We start from the raw sequence: 10,539 nt of genomic DNA on the forward strand, positions 1-10,539 counted from the left end.
TGGTGTACTATCTAAGAAGTCATTGTCTAATCAAGGACGAGAAGGTTTACACCTAACTTTAATTCTAAAACTTTTATAGTTTTGTCTTTTTTGTATTTAGGTCTTTGAGCTAATGACTATAGGTAACATGTGGTAGGAGTCTAACTACATTATTTTACATGGAGACATTCATTTATCTTAGCACTATATATTAAAAAGATGATTTCCCCCTATTCAATAGGGGAAGTATGAGCTAAATAAACTTCTCTTTAAAGATTGTCCAGCCTCAGGTAATTTTACAGGAATGGCAAAGAGACAAATACAACCCTCCCAACATATCCTGAGGTAGGGTTTATCAGGTAAGAATCAAATAGTGTGCATAACTGATTAGATGAACAATAGACAAGTAGCATTCAGCCTCAGAAATAAAGGAATAAAGAGCATAAGGATGATTGAAATATTCTATAGTTAGTTATGAAAATAGAACAATAAAGCATGTTAAATATGTTTCAAGATAGGAATGGTGATAAAGGACAGAATAGTGGGGTGGATTTGGTTGGGATATATGGTATGCATTATGGAGTTATCAGCATGTACCTCGTTTTAATAACTAGGGAACACTAACAAGAATATGGAAAAAGAGTGAAGCAGAAATATTTATGTAAATAAAAGCAGGAATAATGATTATTAAATGTTGCATTAAAATTGATTTTTACCCAGTCTGACTACCATATATATATATATATACATATACATATGTATATATATACATATATATATACACACACCTACATGTAGACCATGTCTACATGTTCATTGTAGACCATATAATAAAGCACCTATTCGCACCCATCACAGTTGAGTTACTGTTCCTTTAAATTAAAATAAGAACATTTGTTTTGGAAAGCCACAAAAATCCCGTAATAAAATTTGAGGAATTTATATCATTACTGAGACTCTTGGAAGATTTCTTGAGACAACAATCATAAACATGCAGATGGTAGGAATATATAATGAGATTCAGGGAATTTCAGTTTTAATAACATAGAATAAAACATGCCTTTTGACTGTAATTTAATTAAAAAAAGTTTTCCTGGGATCATAAAATATGAGATTATAGCTATAAAGGCTTCTCAGTAACAACTAACACTGAGATTAAATAAGACTTTTAGAACTAAACATCGAGATATATTATAGTGAAGAATATTTTTTGTACCAAACAGCTATAAAACAAAACCAATGTAATCTAAAATATATACAAAATATAATATATTAAATATATTTGCCACTAGATAAACTAAGGAAAAGCTAGAGGCAAGCTGAATCAATAATGTTTTACACAAAAGAAATCAAGATCCCAAGATAAGATGCTTAATCTCCCTAGGGGGGAGATGTTAGAATGGAAATTAAACTTTTGGAATAATTAAAGTAATTCCTTTATAATCTTCGTAAAAATTATTAAGTCACTTTTTCAGCAAGCATCTGGAGCAGACCTTGGCTTATACAGGATATTCCAGTGTTCAATAACCTTTTTATGAGTGTGGCTAGGCAACAGATACACAGGAGAAGACATGATGGAAATAGAAACAGATAGAAGAGCTGTGCTGGTATACTGTGTATGAACCCCATTTGTTTTTTGTTTCCTATGCATCTTTCTAAATACCTGTCCATTCTGGGTGGTCTCCCATAGAATAGAAATAACAGACAGCAATTAAGACAAAAAATTAAACTCTAGTGTTTCAACAATATAAAAGTTAACACCCACTTCCTTTGTTAAATCAAAAGGATTTACTACATAACTCACAAAGAAAAACACAGCCAGGCACTGGTATCTGGGCTTTGCTTGGAATCCTCACTACTCAGAAGGCCAAGATCTGAGTTTGAAGTCAAACTGGGCAGGAAAGTCCTTGAGACAATTATCTCTAATTAACTACCAAAATAAGCTGCATGTGGAGCTGTGGCTCAAGTGGCAAAGCATTAGCCTTGAGCAAAAAGGTCAAACATAGCCTAAGGCTCTGAATTCAAGCCCCACAACTGACACATGCATAATCAAGTAAGTCAATAATGCATATTAAATATCTTTCTAAATATATCTATACACTTGCATGTGTATCTCTATAGCATTGGTCCTTTTACCCTGAATAATTAATAATGTGCTTATTTTCATTATTTTGATGGAAAGACACCTTACTTATTCAGTTGGAATTATTTTAATTGGGATTTAAAGCAAATTGGTTTTATTTTCTTATGATCTTTTGGATTTTTCTCTTTTCATTCTCCTTTGCTAATGCTTTTGTTGAAAGCCTTATTGTTTCCTGTTGGATTATTCCAACACTAGCCAGATTGGTTTGTCTGCTTTCATCTCAACTCTTCTCTAATCCATCTTTCTCTGTTATCAATGGGATTTTATTTTTGAGCTTCAAATCAGAGGATGCCTCTGGCACATCTTAAAAATTGTCAATGCTTTCTATTGATTCTCGAGATTCTTAAGCTTTCTTCCAACCAGAGAATAAAATCCCCTTTTCTGATTTTCAAACCTATCTTCTTCATTCTTTCCCTCTCAGAATACTGTCTGTACTGAGCTACTGGGTTTAGTGTTAATAAGGTACCTTATCTACTAATCATGAGCCTAGCAGTTTGTCTGGACAGCATTCTACCATGATAGGATTGTTTATTTATTATTGTTTCTCCAGGGAGTTTTTAAAAGATAAAGAACAACAATAATAAAAGCAATATGGACAGGTATGTTTAGTTTTAGTACTTAAAAAAGTCTAGGATATAATGCAGACTTCATGGAGATTTCAGAATAAAGTCACCTGGCCTTTCTCTTTTAAGTTCTGTTTTGTGTGTCACATTCTTAGGGGCGATTATCACTGTTCACTGTATCATATACATATATGTGTGTGAAATGCACACGTGCGCGCGCGCACACACACACACACACACACACACACACACATATAAAGGATCTTGTTTACTTTGTTTGCAAGAAGATATGCTTCTCAAAGGCATGTGTTCTCATTCCAGTGTTGTTTTTTTTTTGTTTATTTTTTGTCAGTTGTAGGGCTTCAACATAGGGCCTGGGCACTGCCCCTGAGCCTCTTTGTGCTCAAGACTAGTACTCTACCACTTGATCTACAGCTCCACTTCCAGCTTTTGAGTGTTTAATTGGACATAAGAGTCTCACAGGGGAATTTTTTTGCCTGGGATGGCTTTGACCTGCAATCCTCAGATCTCAGCCTCCTGAATAGCTAGGATTACAGGTGTGAGCCACAAGTGCCTGTTTCATTTGAGTTTTTTACTGCTATGATTTCCTTCAGCAGCTGAACAATGTGTCCCTCACTGTAGTTGTTCAATAATTATTTGTTAAATGGATGTAAATAAATGAATGTGCCTTGACCTTAACATTTGTTATTAACAGGCTTTAGAAAACTTAATTAACTGTCTAAGTTTTGTATTTCTCATCCATTGAAAGGGAGAGAAAGAATCATAAATGTAATACCCCACTTGAGTTTTGTGAGGGTAAAATGATATGCAGTCACAGAACATTTATCATATAGTAGAGATAATATAATTTCTTAGAGGTAATATAATTCACATCTCCCAGAGTTTGTTAGCTATGTATTCTCAAAACTTTCTCTTACATTGCACATTGATAGTTGGGATGTTTATTGCCTATTCTTATAGGTGATACGATTTAATTTTCCTCCTTCTCTTGTACTTTCTAATATTGGTAGATTGTGTGTGTGTGTGTGTGTGTGTGTGTGTGTGTGCCAGTACTGAGGCATGAACTTAGGGACTGGGCACTAATGAGCTTTGTCAACTACTTTGACTCACCTCTGCCATACAGCTGTGTGTCTTCCTTGGGGACAATTTTCACCCTAAGTCATATCCCTTTTCCCCAAAGACATGCACACTGTTACACCTACTCTGTTCTTTTCTGTAATAGTACACGTGGAATTCTCTGGTTTCTAGGAGGACCTTTAATGTGTTTTTGACAGAGCACACCACAGAAAATATAACTCCAATTTCAGTGGCATTTTTAAAAACGGTTTTATTGTGGTGCATTCCCACAGATGGTTGATGTGACAGATGTGAAGATAGAGTTTATATGGCATCAAAGACCCCGAGGAAATCATGACTTATTCCCACACATACTGCAAGTGTGCATTCTGAATATTTTATGGATTCTGTTGTTGAACCACATGCCAGACAGTTTTCTGTAATACGTGTTTTTTTTCTTAAATTGAGTCTTACATTTAATATTCTTCCAAGGTTCTTGCAGTTATTTTTGTTGAATCATTTGCGTGGATTTATCTTTCAGATTACTGGAAACATCCATGGAACTTTTATTCACTTTCTGGGAAGAATCAACCTGTAAGCGGTGCCATGTGTCACCCACCCCATTTCTCAGGCAAGTAAACATCATTCAAACTCTCTCATTCTTTTCTTTTATATTAAAAAATGTAGTGACAGTTATCTACTCCTCACCCTCTCCATCCTCTTGCCTGCCTGCCTGCCTGTCTTCCTTCCTTCCTTCCTTCTTCCTCCCTTCCTTCCTTTTTATTTTTCTTCTTTTCTTGTTGTTATAAAGGTGCTTTACAGAGGAATTACAGCTTTATATGCCAGGTAGAATACATTTCTTTCTTTTTGGATAATGTTATCCCTTCCCTCACTATCTCCCAGTTTTTCCATCCTGTTCCCTCCTACAGATTGTATAGTTAATTTTGCATATGGTGTCTAGTGATTACCACTATTATATTTATTTACCTTTTGTCCCTCTATTTCTGTGCCTCCACTTGTCTTCTCAAAGATAAATGAACAAACAAGAGGAAAGGAAAATAAAACAAAAACAACAAAGAAAGCACCTCTTGTTTCCATGCCCTGGAGTTCATCTTGATAAACATTATTTTATATGATCATTGGCACATAAACATTGAGCCTTTGTGTTCCTCTTCCAAGCATATCCTCCTTGGTCTCACTGTGTGTGAAAGCCTAGAGACCTGGATAATTTATCATGGCCTGGTGTAGTTTAGATCTAGCTTCTGAATATAATAGAAAACATGCACTATTTATCTCTGAGCTTGGCTTATCTCATTTAACATGATTTGTTCTAGGTCCATCCATTTTCCTGAATGGTATATTTCTAGTGGCTGTGTAAAATTCACTGTGTATAGGTACCACATTCTCCACACTCTTTCTAATGATTCTGTAAAGTTCCTCCCACAAGAGGTGATGACGGTGCACATCTGTAGTCCTAGCTACTCAAAAAATGAAAACACGAGGATCATGAATTCCAGGACTGCTCGCTTGATCCTACCTCAGCAAACACAAACAAGACAACTGAAATTATAGTTGAGTACTTCAGCAAATCCCTGGGTTTAATCTCATGTATACTCCTCACAGAAAATAAAGGGTGAAATAGATCTATTTCCTTTCCTATTTAGATATTCAGTTTGGGTAGGCCTACTGACATAAATTCAAAATATAAGTATAATAAATATAAAAGTATAAAAATATGCAAGCATTTTGTTTTAATTAATTAATTAATTATTTGGTTAGGTGATTGTGTCACCTATAATACTCTTGCCATTCCAGAAAAGATGAAATAGGTTGTCTCCCAGTGACTTGCACAATTGTCCAGGCCAAGCCTTTCAATTTACTAGTGAGAAAACTGAGATGTAATGAACTCTGTAACTTGGGTAACTTTCTACCACATCATACCTATGTGGACTTGGCTGGCTGTATAGTGTTTCTTACTCTTAATGATTCAGTGGTAAAGAAAATAATGTATACTTTTATTTCCACTGGAATAATCAATGACTCATTATCTATAGAACTTTGGACAAAATACCTTTACTTTTTACCTATCTTACCTTGAGCACTTTATAAGTTATTCCCTGATTCTTATCACCCATTAATAATAAGAGTTCATAGTCACAACATTTATTACTCAATACTTCTGTGATCTTGGAAACACAAACTCTGGCATTGACTGTCTAGGAATTGGGATTCATTATCTTTACCATTTAATGTGTTGAAACTGGGTCACAGGATTTCACTAATCATATTTCCTCAGCTCTACCTCACACAAGCTCATGGGGTTGTCTTAGCAATACAATGGATATAAAGACATTAAAACAGCAAGCAAGACCTAGCACTTGACAATTCTAAGCTACTGTTGCTATTTCTGTTATTAATGCTCATATTATTGTTGCTTTTGTTATCTCAGCAATGTAAAACTATACATTTTCATTAATCCTTTTCTATTTTTTTGGTAGTCTGGAAGATTTATCTCATCCTCTTCCTTGCAAGGCACACTCCCAAGCTATTTTTGATTTTTAGTTTTGAGATAAAATCGCATCCTTTTTTTGTTCTCTTGCTCTACCTAAGCCCCAGAGGAGCAATGATTACACAGGTGTGCACCTCCACATCTGGTCATTGTAATTATTGCTACAGTAATTATATTGAAAAATGCGTCAGAAATCCAGATTACTAATATGAACTTCAGTTAACACTGCACATAGGTATGCTCCTGAATAGTCATGGTTAATTTGTCACCACTATGGGCAGTTAATATACACACATCCTTACATTGTAGCACTTTCAGACTAAATGGAACACGAATGCATTTGTATATGGTGGTTGTGTTTGGAAGTTAAATAACTATGACTTTCTATCTTTGCTTTGTGGAACAAATTTAAACATCAAAATGGAAATAACTTATTGGGAATATAGTCTCAGAATTAAATCAACAGTTTATTTCATCTAACCTATTGCTATGCTAGTATCCTAGACTTTAACTAAATAATCTAGTTGGAAGCAAGTCTAGAAGCTGTAAGCTATAAGTAGAAGCTTTCCAGAGTTTCCCCAAATGGATTCTATCAATCGTTAGGTATGTTTTTTGAGCAGAAATGACTTATCTTTTCCCACAGGAACCAAATTGCTTTGACAGTTGAACAGTCCTTAGGAAGTCTGCAGAGAAAATATATAGCTATCAAAGATAGAATTACAGCTGCTTTCTCCCTATCTTTTTTAGAAATATAATTTTATTGTTATTAGTGGGGTGTTATACAGAGAGATTACCATTTTATAAGTTAGAAAATGAGTACATTACTTTTTTGGACAATGTCACTCCTTCCTTTTCCGCCAGTTCCCCCCATCCCTGCACACAAGTTACATAGTTCATGTTCCGTGTGTGTGTGTGTGTGTGTGTGTGTGTGTGTGTGTGTGTGTGTGTGTGTGTGTGTGTGTGTGTGTGTTGGTCCTGGTGCTTGATCTCAGGACCAGGGACACCATCCTTGAGGTTTTTTTTCGATCAAGGCTAATGCTCTATCATTTGCGACACAGCTATACTAACAGATTTTCCCTAGATAATTGGAGATAAGATTCTCATGGTCTGAGCTGGCTTCAAACCACAGTTCTTAGATCTCGGCATCCTGAGTAGGTAGGGTTCTAGGTATAAGCCACTGGCATATAGTCACTTGCTTTATCTTACAGGCATTGACAGAAGAAAATGTAAACACTCATTTTTAAATTATGTAGATGCCATACATGACCCTAATATCACAATGTTTTACATAAAGATGTGAAAATATGAATCATCACATTATTTTATCTAGTATACAGGGATAGTTTTTTTATAGGCTTTAGCAGTACAAAAGGTAGACTGTTTTCTGAAACCAATGTAAGTATGGAAAAGAAAATAACATTTGGAGTCTTCATAGTATAAGAATATACTTCCCAGAATGAAAACATTTATGTTAGAGAACAAGTCATCATTGTCTCCCTAAATATATATGAGTAAATGTGCAAATCCAGACATAAAGATTGTGTCCTGAATTTTAATGAAAACTATTATAAGAATGTATTTTTAAAATCCTTTTACTTTTTTACGTTTTAAAACTAACTTGCACATTTTATTTTAAAACATAATATAGTGAAAAATGTCACCAATATTAAGCAAGAGTGTTTACTTATACATTAAACAAAAACTTTCCATTTATTTAAATATTATAACAAGTTTTAATGGAATTCATAAAAGCTCATGCATTTCTTTCTACTTATATTAGTAAAAACATGTTTCTTGGCCAGTAACATTTCTTGGCCAGCAGTTCATTTTATTCCTTTCTTTCCAGTTTGGAGGCATTACACATTTTGCCACTAGGGGTCAATATTGGTCTACATTTTAACAAACAAGTTACTTAAAAATAATGCTTGGGGTAATTTGTAATAAGTGATTTCCAGGTTAAAGAAATGTTGCAGAAAGTCTAAATTTAGGTAGCAGTTCCTACAGATGAAAATACCATCCTTGGTAAGTTCAGAGATTCTAGAGACCCAATAATTTTCTCTAGTGATTTAATTCAGAAATAACTAAATAGTGACTATGTTCAATATAATCATATGTGTTTTAATAGGGTTAAAAATGCTTCATTATTTTGAGGCTGTTTGTGAGATCAGTGCTTTCCAGGACAAACAATGAAGGAGTCAGAATGTGACTGGATGAAATGGTGGTACTTGGCTCAGTAGGAGCTGGGTTCTACTCTGTCTCCATCATTCCCTGAAGGGGACCAGTTTTGGGTCTACTTTGCCAGCTTCTCTCTTTGAAAAAATGGAACCAGCAGTCATCATAATTTCAATAGTCCTTTCTCATCCTGTCTTTCTAAGAGTATTTGTCAGTATCTGTCAGATTTTACTTTTCAGACGAAAGGGAATTAGACTATTTTTACTCCTTCATTCCCATGATAGACAAATATCAAGATAACAGCTAGTCAAGTACTCTTTTTCTATTTCATCTAATAGTTTCTGACAGAATGAAGGGACTATTCATTTTTGATGACATCAGACATGGGTGCTAATCCATGCCTTTGGAAGTAATTTTTTTTAAATGATTCAGCTATAGTTAACGTGACTTTTACCAAATTTACTTAATATATTATTGCTATATCAGTTCATCCACCTCCTTTATGTAATTGGCATTGATTGATATACAAGGTTCCTTTCAGGAGCTGCTAGGCTCTCTTATTTTGCAAGGTTTAGCTGAGTAAGATTCATGTTTAGTTGAATGCTTCTGTCTCCATGTTTAGCACTGTTTGGTCTCTAGCACTAGTTCTAAGCCAGATGACCCTGAGATTGTGACTTAGGTCTGTCTGTGGTAACGCCGCATGATAAATTATAAAGTCAATGATACAGGAGAAAGTCACAGTTTTAATAATTCTGATCACAGTCAGAATTCAGCAATGTCAGCCCAGTGGAAAATAAACATGAAGATGACTGAAAAGGAGAAAAAAACCCCATTCTGCATACAGTGCCTTTCAATTTTTTTAAAATAAACTTGAATTGTGGGTGCAAGGATGGGTGGATTTAAAAGAATTTAGTGCTGTAGGGGACTCAAGAACTAATGCTAAGTTGTGATTTGAATTGTTTCCCACTGCAGGGAAAACAGGAATTGATAATCTTTCCAAATGAGAAGGGCTTTTAATTAAAACACTAGAAAGACAATGGCATGAAAATAATGATTATTTCCTCAATACTAAACATTGTTCCTAAAAGTAAGTTTAAATTGAAACCTTGACCAACAATTTATAAAAATCAAGGCCCACAGTGAGTAATTTATTGGCCAAAGTCAAATCCTCACTCTTTAACAAATGATTCCAGAATCCAGTTTTACTCTATACAACCCTTAATATAATATATAACCAAAAGTTTCTACATGTTAAGAGATAAAAAGGAAAACTAGATTCACAATCAAAATCAAAAGTATAGTAGAAAAATGGCAAATCAAAGTGGATTATAAATCATGTCTTTTTGATGTGTTCAAGAATGTGAAGGATAGTATAACCCCTGTTTTCACTGTATTTGATTCCGGTGCCCTGCATCTTCTAATTTGGGGAGGGGAAGAGAAATAACATAATGCTTAAATAAGGATATAGGTTGACCCATTGTAACAATGAGATGTACAAGACATTACGTTGAAAACAAACTTTACAGTTTCAGGGGGAGGTGGGGAGAGAAGGGATGGTAAGGGAAAAACAAAGAAGGAGGTAACAAGGCTTGATAGGAAATGGACTCATTACTTATTCATGTAACTGTAACCCCACTGTACAGTATTTTTACAATAAAAACATAAAAATAAAGAATGTGAAGGAAATGATATTCAATGAATTAGCGTTGCATATATAAGTATGGACAAACACTGTCAACATAGATAGGATGTTTGAGCACTGTAGTTGAGGGATCAGGCTAAGTTTTTATCTTTGCCTTGCATCTGCTAATTACATGATGCTGTCCAAATTCCTTCCTTCCTTATAAAATGACCATAAAAGTCCCTTGTTCATAGAGAGTGTATGTGAAACACTTAACCTAGTTTTCGCTACATACTCAGCATTTATAAAGTATGGATATCCAACCATGTTAGTTTTGTCTTTCTGAGAATTGTTAGCTATTGAAAGAAACATTTGCATCCTTTACCATAGGAGACATGGGTATTGACCACTAAATAGATATGCTTTGGATATGAAAATAATATTAAAAGAAATAAACTTTAAGTATGGAACAAAT

The sequence above is a fragment of the Dipodomys spectabilis genome, unplaced genomic scaffold (assembly GCF_019054845.1).
Source record: "Dipodomys spectabilis isolate Male_0828 unplaced genomic scaffold, ASM1905484v1 ptg000043l, whole genome shotgun sequence".
Classification (NCBI taxonomy): Eukaryota; Metazoa; Chordata; class Mammalia; order Rodentia; family Heteromyidae; genus Dipodomys; species Dipodomys spectabilis.